Consider the following 22,100-nt stretch of genomic DNA (forward strand, 5'->3'; position numbering starts at 1 on the left):
CTAGGCTCTCTGAGATGTAATCTGACATGGCCCTGGTTTCGGCTGGAGATAAAGGATATATCCGTCCTCTGGGTGGGGTTGTCCCTGGAAGCAGGTCAATGGCACAATCGTATGGACGATGTGGCGGCAGTACCTCGGATTCCTTTTTGTCAAAGACATCGGCAAAGGACCAATAGGCCGAAGGCAGCCCCGGTAGGGACTCTGGAACCGGAGGTCGTCGGAGGGGTTGTATGGACTTTAGGCACCTCTCATGACACGAAGAGCCCCAACGGGTGACTTCGCCAGTACCCCAGCTAACCGATGGTTCATGTGTCCGCAACCATGGAAGTCCCAACAGGATCTGGTGGGACATGTGTGGGAGAACGTAGAGAGCGATGTTCTCGGTGTGAAGAGCACCGATGCGTAGTTCGACAGGCCTGGTGATCAAGGAGATGGTATCAGAGAGAGGCCTCCCATCCACAGAGGCAATCACTAAGGGTTTGTCGAGTGGCATGACAGGCACCCGGTACTTGTCCACCGTGGCCTGCTGGATGAAATTGCCTGCTGCCCCGGAATCGAGGTAGGCATCAGCCGTGAACCGCGTCTCTCCCGTGGTCACTTGCACTGTCCATGTAACTGGGTCAGAGAGAGTCCCAGCACCTAGGGTGGCCTCTCCTACCAACCCTAGGCTTTGGAGTTTCCCGGCCTCTCTGGACAGGAGCGTAGCAGGTGGGTGTCCTCACCACAGTAAAAGCAGAGACCCTTGGCGAGCCGCTCTGCTCGACGTCGTTCAGACTGCCGCAGTCGGTCGATCTGCATGGGTTCGTGGACGGGAATCCCAGCTGTTGATGACTGAGGTACGGAGGACTTCTGCTGAGGAGGAGAATGCCGTACCGGGCGTCTCTCACGAGATAGCTCTTTGGAGCGCTCCTGAAAACGTATGTCCACACGGGTTGCTAGGGCAATCAGTGCATCTAGGGTGGAGGGCACGTCCCGACCCGCCAACTCATCCTTGATGCGACTCGAGAGTCCTTCCCAGAAGGCGGCTGTTAGGGCCTCGTTATTCCACCCGAGTTCTGAAGCCAAAGTGCGGAAACGGATGGCGTATTGACCCACAGTCAGTGTCCCTTGACGTAGGCGGAGGAGTGATGAAGCAGAGGCAGAGGCGCGTCCTGGCTCGTCAAAAGTACTGCGGAAGGCCTGTAGGAACTGTTGAAGATCCTTGGTCATGGGGTCCTCCTTCTCCCACAAGGGGTTCATCCACGCCAGCGCCTCGCCCTCTAGGTGGGACATTATAAAGGCGACCTTGGCTTGGTCGGAGGCGAACAGGTGTGGCAGCTGCGTGAAGTGAAGGGAACATTGGTTTATGAAGCCCCGGCAGGTCTTGGGATCTCCAGCATACCGAGGAGGTGACGCCAAACGGAGTCGGGAAGCATCTGAAGAGGCTGCCACTGGTACGGGAGCCATGGCTTGCCTGGCGGGGGACCTGGGTGCCGCAGGCGTCATTGATGCTTGTAATGTGTACAGGCGGGTGTCCACGGAGGTCATGAATTGCAGCATGCGGGTCTGGACTTCATGCTGTCGTTGGAGTTCCTCTTGCAGGACCGATAGTGCTGCAGCGGGATCCATGGCCTGATCTTACTGTCACGGCCGGGCGGTCGGGCAGACCCAGGAGGTGGATCCACTGGACCGAACTCTAAGATGGAGGTAGGGAGTCCGGCAGCTGAAGCACTGAAGGGCAGCAGGACAGTCCGTGCAAGTGAAGACAGCGGAGGAGTCCCTGGGACCACGGAGTCACAGAAGGTAGTCTTGGTGACGTAGCTCAGGTTCGGAGGCCGAGATGATATCAGGCGGGGTCCGGAACCTCTGGAGCAAGATGACGGGTCACCGCAGGGATCCGAGATGGTAGGTACTGTCGGATGGCAGACGGACAGCGTGCGGGGTTCGGGATGCGGCAGACTGGATGGCGAGGCAGGTACGGCTCTACAAAGAGAGATAGGTGAGTACAGGCACATAAACACCAGGAGACCTGACTCCTAGCTCAGGGAACACGAAGATCAGGCCCCGCCCCCTTGGACAAGAACCCCCTTTATACCCTGAACCTGACTAACCTCATTTCCTGTTACTGGACGCTGGCCCTTTAAGAAAGGGTCAGTGACCGCGCGCGCGCCCTAATGCGCATGCGCGCAGCCCGGGTGCCAGAAGCCAGGGAAGGAGGCTGCGAGGAGGACGCAGGGGAGCCGGACAGGGCCTGGGAAGATGTCGGACGCCGGGATCGGCGCCCAGGGGGCCTATGGAGGACGGGCACCGGAGGCTGGGACGTGGGGAGCGTGGCAGGTGAGCCGGGGAGCGGGGCTGAGGACCCGGGGAGCGGGGCTGAGGACCCGGGGAGGAGAGCCGAGGACCCGGGGAGCGTGACAAATTGCATTAGTCTGTTAGCTTTTAGGCCCATAAGGGTACTTTACACGCTGTGATCTCACTAGCGAGATCGCTAGCAAGCATACCCGCCCCCATCGGATGTGCATCACGGGGATATCGCTGCCCGTTGCGCACAACATCGCTTTCACCCGTCACATGGACTTACCTTCCCTGCGACGTCGCTGTGGCCGGCGAACTGCCTCCTTTCTAAGGGGGCAGTTTGTGCGGCATCACAGCGACGTCACACGGCAGCCGTCCAATAGAAGCAGAGGGGTGGAGATGAGCGGGACGAACATCCCGCCCAACTCCATCCTTCCTCATTGTGGGCAGCCGCAGGTACGAGGTTGTTCCTCATTCCTGCGGTGTCACACATAGCGATGTGTGCTGCCGCAGGAACGACAATATTAATTACTTAACTAGAAATAACAATTAGTTTTGTTCCAGGGTTTTAGGACTGATCGCCTTTTCTCGGGGTCGAGAAGGAATTTTTCCCCTGTGACACAAATTGGCTGAACGTGTCCTGGGGTTTTTGCCTTCTTCTGGATCAAAATTGTAGGGATAATATAGTATTAAGGGTATGTGCGCACGTTGCTTTTTACCTGCTTTTTACCTGCTTTTTTGCTGCTTTTTCTTCTGCGCTGTTTAATGCCAAAATGGAGGTGTTCTTCTATTCAAGCAAAGTCTATGGGAATTTGGGTTTCTTGTTCACACTATGTTGTTCAAAATGCTGCCTTTTTGTGGCAGAACTTTGGTCAAAAACTCAGCTTTGCAGTGCAAAACCCAAATGGCAAAAACAATTGACATGTTGCTTCTTTGAAAAGCTGAGTTTTTGACCAAAGTTCTGCCTCAAAAAGGCAGCATTTTGAACAACATAGTGTGAACAAGAAACCCAAATTCCCATAGACTTTGCTTGAATAGAAGAACACATCCATTTTGGCATTAAACAGCGCAGAAGAAAAAGCAGCAAAAAAGCAGGTAAAAAGCAGGTAAAAAGCAACGTGCGCACATACCCTAATAGTTATAGAAAAGTTAGAATTATACTGTAATAAGATAGCAGGAAAATAATAGTAATAAAATAGTTATATCTCTAAAAATAAAACACTAAATTAGAAAAATGTAAAAGTTAGAATATTTCTGTAATATGATAGCAGGATAATAATAGTAATAAAATAGTTATATCTATAAAAATAAAACACTAAATTAGAAAAAATATAAAAGTTAGAATAATACTGGAATAAGAGAGCAGTATAAAAATAGTATAACACCTAAAGTCTATAAACACTATAGTACTAGTTGAATTAGCACTGCAATATTAATTACTTAACTAGAAATAACATTTATTTTTGATCCAGGGTTCTAGGACTGATCGCGGGGTCAAGAAGGAATTTTTCCCCTGTGATACAAATTGGCTGAATGTGTCCTGGGGTTTTTGTCTTCTTCTGGATCAAAAACCATTAGGGTCAAAAAACATTTATTAGGATATTTTAATACAACAATTAGAACAAAGGATAAAAATATGATAATACAATTATAATAACAGATGGATATTGAAAAAAAATAGTGCAGTAATAATAAAAATGGTTGTAATAATATCAGATTTGACCTAGTCCCAGATAGTTAGTAATTTAGTGATAAGTTAGTGTAGGGACCCATCTGAAGAGGTCGCCTTGACGTTGGCAGATGGGCTCGCACAATTTGATAACATTGTGTGCTAAGAACCTCACATGTATTTGTAGAGAAAATATAGTATCTATGTATAGATCCTGGCTGCTTAACCCCTCATATGCCCAAGTCCGCATCTAGGTGATTAGTCAGGAGAGGGCTATCTCTACACCCAATTGCTTCCCAGCGATCAGATTGTGGGTGCTGATGGATTGCTCAGGCCCCACATGTCTACCAACTTACTCCTCCTAGTCAACCCTGACAGAGACCAAGCTCAGAAATGACAGATCAGTGAAATAATTTATAGACCTTGAGCTGGTAAACTGACTTCATAAATAAAGATTATTACATAAGTAACCTCCTGTGTTTTGGTGATAATTGTCCTCTGTCATATCTACTCTAATAAAATACTAAGTGAAAATCAGATATTACTGTTTTTGGGGAGCTGGGGGTGGTGTTGTTTATTTATTTGTATTAGCGTCTAATGGAAATGAACCTCTGTACCTCCGTCACTTCTGGATTCAGTGGAGCTCCAATCAGCTCCGTGACCTAACATGTGCACTTTCCAAAGGTCACGGCAGCATGATGAGTTTACATAATCACACTGCCAGCAGCTCTGCAGAGCGCCGCTGAGGAGGAGAGGGAGCAGGTAAGCGCTCCTGGAGCCGAGCATATTGGGGGTTGGGATCTGCATGGTGGGGGCAATTGGGAACTGTATGGAAAAAGAGGATGCCTGGGTGGGGTCTGTATGGAAAAGAGGGCTGCATGTTGTGGGATCTGCATGGGAAAGGAGGCAGTATGGGAGGGATCTGTATAGAAAAGGGGGCCGCATATAAGGCACCCCTGAGGCTTCAGTCACCACAGAGGTACTGCACCTCAGCCAGAGGTGTGCAATCCCATCCTGGGTACAGAGAAGCTCATCCAGCGGTATGCATACAAAACACACAACACCTCAATTAGCAGCTCTCCACCGGGTCAGGGTTAGGGCTTGGTTCTATTAATGCTATGTATAGCCACCACTGGTGATGGTTCCTTCCTCCTCCTAATTTTACAGGGCCTAGGGGTGGAGTCTAGTTAGTTGGGGACACTGTAGTGTGAGAGAGTTGTAAGGAGCAGTGGAGGAGGAAAGACCTGTGGTCTAGAGCTGGTGCAGCTCGACCCAGGCGCAAGACAGAAGGGGTCCTAGAGACCACGGGAAGTGCGCAATACTCCCGTGGCCTCGTTTCACATACAGCAACGGAGTGGAAGGACTTGGCCGCAGATTGTGGACTGGGCCCTAGACTAGAGGAGAAGAACCAATGTTCTCCACTAGTAAAACCAGAAACTGAGGACACATCTAGTACCAAAGCCAACTCCCAAATCCGCTGGAAGGTGACCACATAGAGCCAAGGGATAGAGCTTCAAGTCACTCCGACAGGGCCTGTGGACACAGGTTCAGGGCACTGTGGGCGTAGGCACGGGACAGGCGGGAGAGAAGTCAGCACAAGAAGATGACCAGGGTAGGAACACTAGAAGGGTGCACCAGTCTTGACCTCCGAACTACTCAGGATCAGCTGGAGCACATCACAGTAAAACCCCAGCACTCCAAAGGTGGTCACTGACGTCGTGTTACCTTGGAACCTGCTAGTAAGTGAGTAAAAACTTTGAGATTGCATCCCTGTGTCACTCCGTTATTCGCCTGTGACTCGCCCACCCCAGGGCTATGGGACACCCGGTGTCGGGCCGGACTAGTCCGGGGATCGTCAGTGGTGGCTGGGCCCGACTCCGTACCCTGGTGGGGTCAATTAATATGGCTGGTGACTTGGGGGTGATTAAAGTTTGTATTCGTGACGCCACCTGTGGTTTGCGGCTATTAAGTCGGGGCCTCCGGGGCTGATTTAATGGCAGCTTGGATGGTCCTGCTCCCCACAGGTGGAGCGGTGCCCCCGGGCAACAGTTGGTGCTTGTAAGTGCCGATGTAGTGCCGGCGGAATAACTGAGGCCACTCCAGAGGGTGCAATTTCAAGGTGTTTACTCACAGTTCCTGGTAGGTGCACACTGGTGCCTCTGGACTGCTGAGACCCACTGTCAGGGACCTCCGCCGATCCTGGGTAGATCTGGGGGCAAAAGCCGGTACACCCCTCTATTGTGTCTCTTTCTCGGTCGTCTTCTAAGCCTCGCCTTTAATGGCTGAACCTGGCTTGGCCTCCACTACAGCCTCCGGGCCAAGGGCTTGCCTAGTGGGTATTCTACCCCCTTTCTAGAGGTTCTGCTGTGGGCTGTAGCCCTGGGCGCGTGCAGCTACCCTGGGCCGCGGTTTTTGCCTTTGGATCTGAGTTTGTGTCCTCCAGCCTCTAGGGACCGTCCCCTGTGTGCGGCCTGATCCCTCCACCTGTTTACTTCGTGGAACGGGCCACTAGCCTTAAAGCTGTCTGTGGCCCTGGAATCCCTTCTGTCGTGCTTGGTGTCACCTGGACCTACTGGGCCCCAGGGTCTTCACCAGGAAGTGTCACTTTCTTTCTCTTGCTCCTGACTGACTAGAGCTCTTTCCTACTGTCTCTCCTTCTCCTCTGCCTCCCGCAGACCTCCTCACACTCCTTCCTTCTCTCTCTTCTCTCCAACTTCATCTCCTCAACTCTGACCTCCCTTTCTACTCTGCTCTCGTGTGGCTCCTCCCACCCCCCAGTTGCTAAGCTACCACCCTATGGGAGCAGGGATGGGTCTTACGGCCCCTCCCAGCATGCAGCATGGGAGGGTTGCTGCCACTGTCCCTGGTCCCTGTGTGTACCTAACAATGGTGTAGTGCAAATTTGCCTGTGGACCGGCGTTCACCCCTTTCCTTACCCAGGATGGGACATCACACCGCTGGATGGGGTGCAAGGTTCCTTTGGCGACGGAAGCCTCAGGGGCGCCACACCTGCGCCTAGGGCCTGCACCCCTACCATCACCTACTACTACCCCCTTCCGCCCTGAGGCCCAGCTATGCCTGTGGAGAGCTTCACCATCTAACCTGCGTCATCATCTGCCCCAGAGGACCCCATCCCGCAGTGGCAGCATCTAACTTGCCGCATAATACAGGTGGCGTCACGAATAACTATCATCATCCCTTTATATTTAAATTACATCACCGGGGTCATGGAACCGAGCCTCGCCACCGCAACGTCCCAGAAGCAGAACTGCGGCCTGGTAACAAGTAAACCCATAGCTCCAGTGCGGGCGTGTCACAAATAGTGGGATCTGCATGAAAAAGGGGGTAGTATGTGGGGATATGTACAGAAAAGGGGTCCGCATATGGTGGGATCAGCAAGGCAAAGAGCGCAGCGAGCGAATGGGATCTGTATGGAAAAGGGAGCAGCCTGTAGGGTTGGATCTGTATAGAAAAGGGGGCAGCTTATGGGATGGGATCTGTATGAATAAGAAAGCAACCTGTGAGGTAAAATTTGTGTGGAAAAAGGGGCAGCCTGCTGGTAAATCTGTATGGAAAAGGGTGCTGTACAGGGTGGAATCTGCATGTAAAAGGGGGCTGCCTGTGGGGTGGGTAACTATGGAAATGGGGCAGCATTAGATGGGATGATTATGGAAAATGGGGGTTGGGATCTGTATTTTAAAGGGGGCAGCCTGCAAAGTGAGATCTGTTTGTCAAAGGGGGTAGCCTGCGGGGTGGGATCTGTATTGTAGAGGGGGCACATTGCAGGGTGGGATCTGTATAGAAAAGGGGGCAGCCTGCAGGATCGGAGATGGAATCTGTATGAATAAGGGGGCAGCCTGCGAGGTATTCTGCATAACATTAAAGGGTCTTTCTGGGTCGTACAGTATATACTGATGATTTACGACCATCTCTGCGGCAGGATGTAAACAGCGTACAGGTGTGGGACAGCAAAGCACCACAGTGTCAGGTGGCCATTATCAGGTACTGTAGCTCAGCTTCTACTGAAGTGAATGGGATCTGAGCTGCAGTGATCAAGAACAGATGCTACTGTGTACATAGCTGCACCACAATACCAGTCGACAGCCCATCGGGGGAGGGGGGCATTATTACAGCATTGGGGCCAGAATTAATATATGGGCTAATTGTAAAACAATATTATTGTATGGGGCTGATTGGGGAACAAAAAGGCATACAGGTTATAGAGTGCTGAAAAATGTCATACCTGTCTGCCTCATATTAGATACCTTGATGTGGATAAATAATCTTTTATCACTTTATGTAAGTGAGCTCTTCCAGGCTATGGGGTGTGTGCTACCTGGAAGATAACTCCGGCTACAGAGCTTATTTTAAATAGAAGGGAAAGTTACCAGTGTGAGACAAGTAAGTGACACAGAAAAGGAGAAATGAAATGTGACTTCTTGCTAACACATTTTTTTGCAGCTCATTGTGCTCTGCTTCATTGTAAAAATATTGCAACACTGTCTACCTGAGGGATGGAAGCTGAGAGGAACCTGCAGATGTCAGTTATAATTGTAGCGCCCCTGAACACATCAGGGTGCCACAAGGTTCTGCATCCCCACCAGGATGCAGGGCCTACCCCCTTAGGTACCCAGAACTCCAGTGCCGGTGCCAACAAAAACCCAGGTAATCCCAGTTTTCCCCAACAATCCCCCATACAATGGTACTTAGCTAGGGTGGGACCATGGATGGCCACCTAGAGGTGGAGCCACTCCAGTCCACTAGTTGACCAGGTGGGAGGGGCAGACTGTGGAGAGTAGTTGGGACACAGGAAGACAGTAGTCAGAACAGAGAAGGGAGTCTACAGTGAAAGAGAGCGGACACAGAGAGAAAAGAGTGGACAGTGAAAGTGTGAAGGTATGACTAAGCAATGTCTTGACTCGGGTTGATGGTGACCTGGTACCCAGGAGAGGTGGTTGCTGGTGGAGTACGGTGGAGTACTCCCGGAACTATGCACCGACGGTGTACAGGACCCTAGGACAGGAAAGAGCTTCAAGCCGACCTGTTAACATCTGTACAGCAACGGGCACCATCAAGGACCTTGCTGACCGTAAAGAATCCAAAGACTCAGTAGCAAAGGGACAACCGGAGACAGGACCAGAGACTCCAACCCCACAGGGTTCACACTACCGTAAGGCGGACTGAGATGGACAAACCACAGACCTTGGACCCCCAATGCGAGCAATAAACATGGCTCAATTACACCAGTTCTGTTAGGAGGAATGGGCCCAAATTCCTACTAACTATTGTGAGAAACTTGTGGAAGGAGATCCAAAACGTTTGACCCAAGTCATACATTTTAAGGGCAATGGCACCAAATACTAATGTAATGTATGGAAACTTTTGACTTTGCAGAAAGTAATAAAAATGCACTAAAACATCCTCTGTCTCATTATTCTGACATTTGGCAAATATAAATAATTTTGGTTCCTAATGGACCTAAAACAGGAAAGGTTTATTCTGATTTCATGTCAGATAGTGAGAAAAACATGCAACTGTGTCTTTTTAGAAAGTTTAGGTAAGCTTCTGGTTTTAACTGTATATATGTATATAATATATGTGTGTATTTGGATGTATGTACATATTTGGTTTGGGGTCTTGTATACTATGGTAATTATAACGAATAGGAGAATTAAACTGGCTCATTAAAGAGTTATTCAACCCAAGAAATCAAGTTATCCCTGATCCATGGAATAAAGGCCGCTTTACACGCTACGACATTGCTAATGCAATGTCGTTGGGGTCACGGAATTTGTGACGCACATCCGGCCGCATTAGCGATGTCATTGTGTGTGACACCGATGAGCGATTTTGAATCGTCGCAAAAACATTCAAAATCGCTCATCGGTGACATAGGGATCCCTTCTCAAATATCGCTGCTGCAGCTTGTACGATGTAGTTCGTCGCTCCTGCGGCAGCACACATTGGTACGTGTAATGCCGCAGGAACAAGGAACCTCACCTTACCTCCCGCCACCTGCAATGCGGAAGGAAGGAGGTGGGCGGGATGTTACGTCCCGCTGATCTCCGCCCCTCCGCTTTGATTGGGCGGCCGCTTAGTGACGTCGCTGTGACGCCGCACGGACCGCCCTCTTAGAAAGGAGGCGGTTCGCCGGTCACAGCGACGTCGCAGAGCAGGTAAGTAGTGTGACGGGTCCGGGCGATGTTGTGCGCCACGGGCAGCAATTTGCCCGTGTCGTACAACCGATGGGGGCGAGTACCCACGCTAGCAATATCGGTACCGATATCGCAGCGTGTAAAGTGGCCTTTAGAGATAACATACTGAGAGATTCCAAGAACGTAGCTGGCTCTGCAGTCCTATCCTGAATGAAGCACAGTTGTGCATGCCTGGCCTCTGCTAATTCATTATCATTATCTATAGAAGTGATGAGCACTATGCTCGGCTATTTCTATCAGTTCCAAGGACAATGAAGAGCAGAAGCTCAGCATGCGCCAATCCAATCCATTCATGGCTGAGCTGCAGAGTCCAGTTCTCAGGACAGACCCTAACAATCACTAAGTTATCCCCTATCAGTAGGATCAGTGATTACTTAATTTTTGGGAAGGAATAACCCTTTTATACTAAATGGCCTCTCTTTAGTGCATACGCCAGGATGCATATGTTAAACGGTTGCCTTCTATAGATGCTACATAGTGGTTTCCAACATCCACTGTAAAAAAAGATGTAAATGTTTTAGCGATGTGTTTGCAGGATACTGTTGTATGGAATAGTGCAGTCTCTAACACATATAGTTTTATTTGTAGTGTACTTTTCACTGGACGTGCGGCTCCTGTTTGGGTTTGTCACCCAAACAAAGCTTGTTTAAAGGCTGCAGAGCAGCCAATCAGCAAGCTTTTAGGCAGTGGGCACTTCTGGATCCATCGCAGCCGTGCCAAGTATTGCTGCTCACGATTAATGGAGAGTTGAGTGAAAGAAAAAGGTGTGGTAGAAAAAGGTGCACAAGCAACATGGGATAACCACAGCCTTGATAGAATTGTTAGGAAAAGGACATTCAAAAATTTGGGGGAGATTCACAAGGAGTGGACTGCTGCTATAGTCAGCACTTCCAAAGCCACAACACACAGATGTATCCAGGACATGGGATACAACTGTTGCATACCTTGTGTTAAGCCCAGCATCGGTCTGGCATGCCGGGGTAGCGGGGAAAACCCCGGTAGGCCCCATCCTTGTTTACAAACTAAGCTGTCCCCTGCACCCTGCAGGGCCCCCCCCCCGGGTGTATTAACATCACCTGCAGCCGCGGCTCCTTAGACCGTCGGGCTGCCGCCACAAGTGATGACACTCTATGCAGCACTGCAGCAGCAGTCACATTATGACAGTGCCAGTAACTACAGGGGGGACTTTCCTGACCTCAAGGGGCACCCGGAGCTTATGAGCAGCAGCGCGGCAGGGGCAGAACAGAAGCTACTTCTGAGAAGAAAATGCTCATGTGACCGTGTGGGAGGAGCCATGCAGGAGCTGCCGACAAAGGAAGATGTGCCCGAGAAAGACGTGCTTGATATGAGGGACGATGGAGGAAGGGGAGCAGGGTGAATGGCATACAAGGGGTCCAGACTGTGACAGAGTGAAGTGTAGTACATGGGGTTTTAGTATGTTTGAGAGAGGGGTAATGTGGGGTACAGCCAGTCTGTCTGAGATATGCAGGGCATGAGGGTTCAGGGTGTGTGTTATTTGGGGGGTGCTGGGTGTGTGTGGGGGTGCAGGGTGTGTGCACCAGTCCCTGTTGCATGACATGAGTGAAGTCCACACAGTAACCATATATCAGTAGGGATTAGGGAGAGAGGAATAGCAGCAGTCAGAGCATGGGATGGGATTGGGAAAGCTGGGTGCTGAGCTGAGAGAAAGAGGCTCTTTTCCTAATCACCCAGCTTTTCTATGTTCTAATATCCATCTTGTCCCCAGTTCCCAGCTTACCCAGTGTCCTGTAGCCCCAGTGTCAGTGTCATTATCCTATACCCCAAATGTCAGTGTCATTATTCTGTACCCAGAGTGTCAGTGTCCTTATCATGTACTTTCACTGTCAGTGTCATTATCCTGTACCCCGAGTGTCAGTGTCATTATTCTCTACCCCCAGTGTCAGTGTCATTATCATGTACTCTCACTGTCAGTGTCATTATCCTGTACCCCCAGTGTCAGTGTCATTATCCTATTTCTCCAGTGTCAGTGTCATTATTCTGTATCCCAGTGTCAGTGTCATTATCCTGTACCCCCAGTGTCAGTGTCATTATCCTGTACCCCCAGTGTCAATGTCATTATCCTGTACCCCCAGTGTCAGTGTCATTATCCTGTACCCCCAGTGTCAGTGTCATTATCATGTACTCTCACTGTCAGTGTCATTATCTTGTACCCCTAGTGTCAGTGTCATTATCCTATTTCTCCAGTGTCAGTGTCATTATCCTGTACCCCCAGTGTCAGTGTCATTATCCTGTACCCCCAGTGTCAGTGTCATTATCCTGTACCCCCAGTGTCAGTGTCATTATCCTGTATCCCCAGTGTCAGTGTCATTACTCTGTACTCCCCGTGTCAGTGTCATTATCCTGTACCCCCAGTGTCAGTGTCATTATCCTGTACCCCCAGTGTCAGTGTTATTATACTGCACCCCCAGTGTCAGTGTCATTATCCTGTACCCCCAGTGTCATTATCCTGTACCCCCAGTATCAGTGTCATTATCCAATTTCTCCAGTGTCAGTGTCATTATCTTGTACCCAAGTGTCAGTGTCATTATCCTGTACCCCCAGTGCCATTATCCTGTACCCCCAGTGTCAGTGTCATTATCCTATTTCTCCAGTGTCAGTGCCATTATCCTGTACCCCAGTGTCAGTGTCATTATCCTGTACCCCCAGTGTCATTATCCTGTACCCCCAGTGTCAGTATCATTATACTGTACCCCGAGTGTCAGTGTCAATATTCTGTACCCCCAGTGTCAGTGTCATTATCCTGTATCCCTAGTGTCAGTGTTATTATCCTGTACCCCCAGTGTCAGTGTCATTATCATATTTCTCCAGTGTCAGTGTCATTATCCTGTACCCCAGTGTCAGCGTCATTATCCTGTACCCCCAGTGTCAGTGTCATTATCCTGTACCCCCAGTGTCAGTGTCATTATCCTGTACCCCTAGTGTCAGTGTCATTATCCTGTACCCCCAGTGTCATTATCCTGTTCCCTCAGTGTCAGTGTCATTATCCTGTACCCCCAGTGTCAGTGTAATTATCCTGTACCCCCATTGTCAGTGTTATTATTTTAAGCTATATGTAATTATTCTTCAGGGGTTCTTTATATGTGATGATAGTACAAATACTATCATGTATATATCATGATAGTATAAATACTGTACATGTAAAAAAAAAAAAAAAAAAGCCTGATCTGCCTATAGAGCAGTGTTGTCAGAATACACAGGACTAGTAAAGGGTTTATCCAACATTTAAGACTAATTTGGAGATCATAGTGAAGACAAATATTCACCAGAGTCTTCAACTGGAAAAGTGTATTGGGTGGTAATGCTTCACACCACCACATGCTGACTCTTAAGGCCCCGTAACACGCAACGACGTATCTAACAATATATCGCCGGGATCACGTATTCTGTGATGCACATCTGGCATGGTCAGTGACGTCGTTGCGTGTGACACCTACAAGCGGCCGTTAACGATGGAAAATATTCACCAAATCATCCATCGTTGACACAAGTTCATTTTCAAAAAATGGTTGATTGTTGAGGACGCAGGTTGTTCGTCGTTCCCGAGGCAGCACACATCGCTACGTGTGACACCTTGGGAACAACTAACAACAGCTTACCTGCGGCCGCCGGTAATGAGGAAGGAAGGAGGTGGGCGGGATGTTACGGTCGCTCATTTCTGCCCCTCCACTTCTATTGGGTGCCGCTTAGTGACGCCGCACGAACCGCCCCCTTTGAAAGGAGGCGGTTCGCAGGACACAGCGACATCGCTAGGCAGGTAAGTCTGTGTGACGGCTCCTAGCGATATTGTGCGCCACTGGCAGCGATTTGCCCGTGACGCACAAACGACGGGGCGGGTACGCTCGCTAGCGATATCGCTGCGTGTAAAGCCCCCTTTAGGGTATGTGCCCACGATCAGGACTCACTGTGTCCTCCATGCAGCAGGTCCTGACCTGTGGGGCCGCGAGTCTCCTCCGCAGGATATGGCAGCTGCCTGTGCCCATGATCAGGGTTCAGTGCGCTGTGGTCCTTTGCTTGTGTTCTCCCTAAGGAGGACACATGCGATTACACAGCAAATAATTGACATGCTGTGGTCTGGAAAGCCGCTCTGCAGGTGAGTGTTTGCTGTGGAAAAAAGAAACACAGCGGGCATGAGATTTCTAGTTATCCATCCACTGTGCTTGTACTGTACAATGCAGCATTTTGGACGCAGCTGAAGCATGCTACAGCCAACATGCTGCAAACACTGAGCGTGGGCACACTCCCTTAAGGCCCTGTCACACACAGAGATAAATCTGCGGCAGATCTGTGGTTGCAGTGAAATTGTGGACAATCAATGCCAGGTTTGTGGCTGTGTACAAATGGAACAATATGTCCATGATTTCACTGCAACCACAGATCTGCCAAAGATTTATCTCTGTGTGTGTCGGAGCCTTTAGGCTGGTTTCAGACGTCCATGTTTAATCAGGTACTAGTTACACGCATGCTTATGGTCACACGTGTGACATCCGTGTTTGCATACGTGTGACACGTACCGGGTAAAACATGTGTCTCTGCATTGAAAAGATGTTCTATATTTACCTGTATCCAGCGATGCTGTCTTCTGCTCTGCTGCCTCCCGCTCCTAACACCTGCTCATTATTTTCATTGATTATTCACTGCCCGAGGATTTGGAAGCCGGAGCATCGCAGGGACAGCGCCGGACAGCACAGCCGAGGACAGCACCGCCGGGGACATCGCCGGAGACAGGTGAGTATACAGCAGTTTGTGCAGTGACATCCAGGGGGTCATCGGAGTTCCCAATGAACTCTCATGAACCCCTGGAAGTCACCGTCGTGACACTCGCTGTAGCGCAGTTGTTGAAGGGGTGTCATCAGGAGGTCATCAGAGTTCATTGGGCAATCCGATGACCTCCTGGACGTCCCTGCACACACACTGCTGGCAGGATACTCACCTGTTACTAGCGATGTCCCCAGTGATGCTGTCCTTGGCGATGCTGTCCTCGGCGGTGCTGTCTCCAGCGCTGTCACCGCGATGCCCCTGCTCCCAGCTGCTCACTGCAGGGAATAATCAATGAAAATAATGAGCGGAGGTCAGGAGCGGGAAGCAGCAGAGCCGGAGACAGCATAGCTGGATACAGGTAAATATAGAAAACCTTTTTATTTAAAAACCCGTGTTTTCTCCGGTCCGTGTCACACTGATGTCACACGGATAACATCAGTGTGCGGTCCATGTGACACCCGTGCTGCCAAAGAAAAAACGGGCACGTATCCGTGTGAAATAGTGGGGCCACACGGTCCCTGTGAAAACATGTGAGTACACAATAGGGTAACATGGGTACGCATGACATCCGTGTTAAAAACGTATGTCACACGTACCTAAAACACGGACGTCTGAAACCAGCCTTTTAGGGGATTTCCCTATAAGGTGAATAGATGGAGGCAGAGGTGGATTAATATTAGTAATCTTTTCTATGTGAAGAGGCTGGATAACATTTTGCTTCTCTTTGAATACAGTTAGGTCCAGAAATATTTGGACAGTGACACAATTTTCGCGAGTTGGGCTCTGCATGCCACCACATTGGATTTGAAATGAAACCTCTACAACAGAATTCAAGTGCAGATTGTAACGTTTAATTTGAAGGTTTGAACAAAAATATCTGATAGAAATTGTAGGAATTGTACACATTTCTTTACAAACACTCCACATTTTAGGAGGTCAAAAGTAATTGGACAAATAAACCAAACCCAAAAAAAAATTTTTATTTTCAATATTTTGTTGCGAATCCTTTGGAGGCAATCACTGCCTTAAGTCTGGAACCCATGGACACCACCAAACGCTGGGTTTCCTCCTTTTTAATGCTTTGCCAGGCCTTTACAGCAGCAGCCTTCAGGTCTTGCTTGTCTGTGGGTCTTTCCGTCTTAAGTCTGGATTTGAGCAAGTGAAATGCATGCTCAATTGGGTTAAGATCTGGTGATTGACTTGGCCATTGCAGAATGTTCCACTTTTTTGCACTCATGAACTCCTGGGTAGCTTTGGCTGTATGCTTTTGGTCATTGTCCATCTGTACTATGAAGCGCCGTCCGATCAACTTTGCGGCATTTGGCTGAATCTGGGCTGAAAGTATATCCCGGTACACTTCAGAATTCATCCGGCTACTCTTGTCTGCTGTTATGTCATCAATAAACACAAGTGACCCAGTGCCATTGAAAGCCATGCATGCCCATGCCATCACGTTGCCTCCACCATGTTTTACAGAGGATGTGGTGTGCCTTGGATCATGTGCCATTCCCTTTTTTCTCCAAACTTTTTTCTTCCCATCATTCTGGTACAGGTTGATCTTTGTCTCATCTGTCCATAGAATACTTTTCCAGAACTTAGCTGGCTTCATGAGGTGTTTTTCAGCAAATTTAACTCTGGCCTGTCTATTTTTGGAATTGATGAATGGTTTGCATCTAGATGTGAACCCTTTGTATTTACTTTCATGGAGTCTTCTCTTTACTGTTGACTTAGAGACAGATACACCTACTTCACTGAGAGTGTTCTGGACTTAAGTTGATGTTGTGAACGGGTTCTTCTTCACCAAAGAAAGTATGCGGCGATCATCCACCACTGTTGTCATCCGTGGACGACCAGGCCTTTTTGAGTTCCCAAGCTCACCAGTCAATTCCTTTTTTCTCAGAATGTACCCGACTGTTGATTTTGCTACTCCAAGCATGTCTGCTATCTCTCTGATGGATTTTTTCTTTTCTTTCAGCCTCAGGATGTTCTGCTTCACCTCAATTGAGAGTTTCTTAGACCACATGTTGTCTGGTCACAGCAACAGCTTCCAAATGCAAAACCACACACCTGTAATCAACCCCAGACCTTTTAACTACTTCATTGATTACAGGTTAACGAGGGAGACGCCTTCAGAGCTAATTGCAGCCCTTAGAGTCCCTTGTCCAATTACTTTTGGTCCCTTGAAAAAGAGGAGGCTATGCATTACAGAGCTATGATTCCTAAACCCTTTCTCCGATTTGGATGTGAAAACTCTCATATTGCAGCTGGGAGTGTGCACTTTCAGCCCATATTATATATATAATTGTATTTCTGAACATCTTTTTGTAAACAGCTAAAATAACAAAACTTGTGTCACTGTCCAAATATTTCTGGACCTAACTGTATTGTATGGCTGATGAACTCGGTGGTTTTCCTTGGACAAGGAACGTCCGTGTGTAAGAAAAACTGCGACTGACTGTAAATAACAGATTCCATTATTAACTACAATAACTAAAATGCCACAAGAAATCCTGTGATATCTGCAGGCACAATACAGGTCTCTACTGCGCACTGTAGAGTTTGCGAATAGGCTCACATTATACTGAGAAAAGCCGAAAATGATCAAGTAAAAAAAACATTTATGGTAGCTATAGTGTGGGCCCCAAGAGTCAATTTCCCTGGTAAGCCCCTCACACCCCAGTCCGACCCTGGTTAAGCCACTCATCACCAATAGACAATGCGAGAAGCGTCTTACCTGGGCCAAAGAGAAAAAGAACTGGACTGTTGCTCAATGGTCCAAGGTGTTGTTTTCAGATTAAGTTAAATTTTGCATTTCATTTAGAAGTCTGGAGGAAGAGTGGAGAGGCCACAATCCAAGCTGCTTGAGGTCTAGTGTGACGTTTCCACAATCAGTGATGGTTTGGGGTGCTGTCCTCTGCTGGTGTAGGTCCTCTGTGTTTTATCAAGACCAAAGTCAGCGCAGCCGTCTACCAGGAAATTTTATAGCACTTCATGCTTCCCTCTGCCAGCAAGCCTTTTGGAGATGGAAATCTCATTTTTCAGCAGGACTTGTCACCTGTCCACACAGCTAAAAGTATCAATACCTGGTTTAATAACCACAGTATCACTGTGCTTGAATGGCCAGCAAACTCACCTGACCTAAACCCCTTAGAGAATCTATGGGGTATTGTCGAAAGAAAGAGGAGAGACACCAGATCCAACAATGCAGACGAGCTGAAGGCGGCCATCAAAGCAACCTGGGCTTCCATAACACCTCAGCAGTGCTACAGGCTGATCGCCTCCATGCCACGCTGCATTGATGCAGTAATTCATGCAAAAGGAGCTCGATCAAGTATTGAAGAATTTACTGTACAGACTTTTCAGTAGGCGCCAACATTTCTGAGTATAAAATCATTTTTTCAATTGCTCTTATATTATATTCTAATTTTCTAAGATAATGACTTTTGGGTTTTCATTGGCTGTAATCCATAATCATCAACAGTAACAGAAATAAACATTTGAAATAGATCCCTCTGTGTGCAATGACTCTACATAATATATAGGAATAGATCCCTCTGTGTGTAATGACTCTATATAATATATAGAAAAAGATCCCTCTGTGTGTAATGACTATATAATATATAGGAATAGATCCCTCTGTGTGTAATGACTCTATATAATATATAGAAATAGATCCCTCTGTGTGTAATGACTATATAATATATAGAAATAGATCCCTCTGTGTGTAATGACTCTATATAATATATAGGAATAGATCCCTCTGTGTGTAATGACTATATAATATATAGGAATAGATCCCTCTGTGTGTAATGACTCTATATAATATATAGGAATAGATCCCTCTGTGTGTAATGACTATATAATATATAGGAATAGATCCCTCTGTGTGTAATGACTCTATATAATATATAGGAATAGATCCCTCTGTGTGTAATGACTATATAATATATAGGAATAGATCCCTCTGTGTGTAATGACTCTATATAAGGCTGGTTTCAGACGTCCGTGTTTTAGGTACGTGTGACATCCGTTTTTAAAACGGATGCCACACGTACCCATGTTACCCTATTGTGTACTCTCACATGGCCGTGTTTTCACACGGACGGTGTGGCCCCGCTATTTCACACGGAGACGTACCCGTTTTTCTCCAGCAGGACGGATGTCACACGGACTACACGCTGTTGTGATCCGTGAGACATCAGTGTGACACGGACCGGAGAAAACACGGGTTTTAAAATAAAAAGATTTTCTATATTTAACTGTATCCAGCTATGCTGTCTCCGGCTCCTGACCCCCGCTCCTGACCTCCGCTCATTATTTTCATTGATTATTCACTGCAGTGAGCAGCTGGGAGCAGGATCATCACGGTGAGAGCGCTGGAGACAGCACCACCGAGACAGCACCGCCGAGGACAGCATCGCTGGGGACATCGCTAGTGACAGGTGAGTAATCTGCCAGCAGTGTGTGTGCAGGGACGTCCAGGAGGACATTGGATTTCCCAATGAACTCTGATGACCTCAGAATGACACCCCTGCGACAACTGCGCTACAGCGAGTGTCACGACGGTGACTTCCAGGGATTCATGAGAGCTCATTGGGAACTCCGATGACCCCCTGGATGTCACTGCACAAACTGCTGTATACTCACCTGTCACCGACGATGTCCCCGGTGATGTCCCCAGCGGTGCTGTCCTCGGCTGTGCTGTACCCAGCCTGTCCCCGCGATGCTCCGGCTCCCAGATCCTCAGGCAGTGAATAATCAATGAAAATAATGAGCCGGGATCAGGAGCGGGAGGCAGAAGAGCCGGAGACAACATCGCTGGATACAGGTAAATATAGAAAATCTTTTCAATACAGAGACACATGTGTTACCCGGTACATGTCACACGTATGCAAACACGGATGTCACACGTGTGACACATGTATGACACACGTATAGCCATAACCATGCATGTGACTGGTAACTGATTAAACACGGACATCTGAAACCAGACTAATATATAGGACTAGATCCCTCTGTGTGTAAAGACTCAATATAATATATAGGAATAAATAAGTCTGTGTGTAATGACTCTATATAATATATAGGAATAGATCCCTCTGTGCGTAATGACTCTATATAATATATAGTAATAGATACCTCTGTGTAATGACTCTATATAATATATAGGAATAGATCCCTCTGTGTGTAATGACTCTATATAATATATAGGAATAGCTCCCTCTGTGTGTAATGACTCTATATAATATATAGAAATAGATCCCTCTGTGTGTAATGACTATATAATATATCGGAATAGATCCCACTGGATGACTCTATATAATATATGTGTTTCCCTTTTTGTATTGAATTACTGAAATAAATTAACTTTTTGATATTCTAATTTATTGAGATGCACTTGCATAATCAACAGTTTATGAAATTAATGATTTATACATAGTTGCATTCATGAATTTGTCTTTGCTGAATGTCTTTTTTTTAAATCTGTTTTTCAGTAACAAAAAAAATGGTCCCTGAAGGGGAACATCTGCGAAGCTCAGAGAAGCAGGTCTGATCATTCTCCTCTATTATTTTATTACTGTAGAACAGGAGACTTTTGATTTGACAGTCAGACATGCATGGCCTTTTCTAAAAGTGATTATTTAATGGCAGCCAAAAGCTCACTCTTTCCTTTCAACTGGGCATTGATTAATGGAGTCCAGCGGTGACTACAACCACTGCACATTCTGAGATCCACACAAGACAGCTAAAGTATAGCATAGGACAAAAATACAAGCGTGGCAGAAGTGTGTGAAAAGGGTTTTTATATCATTTGTTCAACCTTGGTGCTGTTGTCAAAATGAAAAATAATTCATCACGAAGAAAAGACAGCAGTTTTCAGCTTTTCCGATTAAATCTTCCCCTGCTTGCAGCACTGTTCTATATATGAGGTCAGACGAGAAGGGTGGGACATTATGAAAACCTCCGCACGCTAAGCTGACAACATTTCTCATTGATAAGTGATGAGATTTAACAGGTAAGTGTCTAGATCTAAGCACGTGTGCCCTACATGTCAGACCTATTGGCCAGAACCAGCAGACAGCTTTCCACCTACGGCCCGGCTTCCCCTCCGTGGTGACTGTGGTGCTCATGTAGGATGAGAATTTTTGCTCACTAACGAAACAGAGCAGCTGTCATATGAGAGGTGTTCCTTTCTTCCAATCACACTAATCTCTGAGCCGCTGCATACACAATGCAAGAATAGACTGTAATCAATCTATGACATATTTTGGGACATATTGATTGAATCGGCTTCCTATCACAACAGACAATAATAAATCTGCTGTATGATTGGTGTACAATAATTATGGCATTGCTAGCATAAACTATTGGATGGGGTCATGGATAGTTCTTCTGCTTTAAAAAAAATATAATAATCTAGCATCAAATTTACAGAAACAGCAAACTAGGGTAAAATGCGCTAACCATAAAGTCAGGAAAATCCAGATAACATTACATGCATCAAATATCATTCTAGGAGGATACATTTCAAGAACAATATGTTATCTTCAACTGGTCTGCGATATCCTGGAATAAATGTTTACCATAGCTGGACGTTTGCCGATTTCACTGATTGTTTCCATACATCTTATGCTGTGCTATACAGGTAGATCTCATCCACTGAGAACTTGTCACAGAATACGTAATGACAGAATAGGGGCCCCAAGGCTGGCCGCAGACTTGGGACCCTTCAATGTCCCTTATCTCGGAGGTAGGTTTGATGACAGCCAGGTGCGAGCACCAAGCGTGGCCCTAACTCCTGTCCAAGCTCTGATCTTACTCCCCCTCTCCCAGACCCTTGGGGAGGGATGGAAAACGCAAAGACAATACCACACAAAATGACACGGACAAGGGAGAATGTAAACTCGTACATACAGCACTCAAAACACACAGGAGAGACAGTATGTGCACCGAGGAACAACGAAAAAAGGGAGTAAGTAACACACAACAGGGGAATGCTCACACTACTCGAAAGAGCAACACGGATCACCATAAACAAGATAACCAACAAGACCAGGATCACTAAAGCTATCATCAAATACTGGAAGAAAGCCGGGCTTTAAATAGAGAGGAGACAGTTGCATGTGGCAATTAACAAC

This window comes from Anomaloglossus baeobatrachus, chromosome 8 (assembly GCF_048569485.1).
Source record: "Anomaloglossus baeobatrachus isolate aAnoBae1 chromosome 8, aAnoBae1.hap1, whole genome shotgun sequence".
Lineage (NCBI taxonomy): Eukaryota > Metazoa > Chordata > Amphibia > Anura > Aromobatidae > Anomaloglossus > Anomaloglossus baeobatrachus.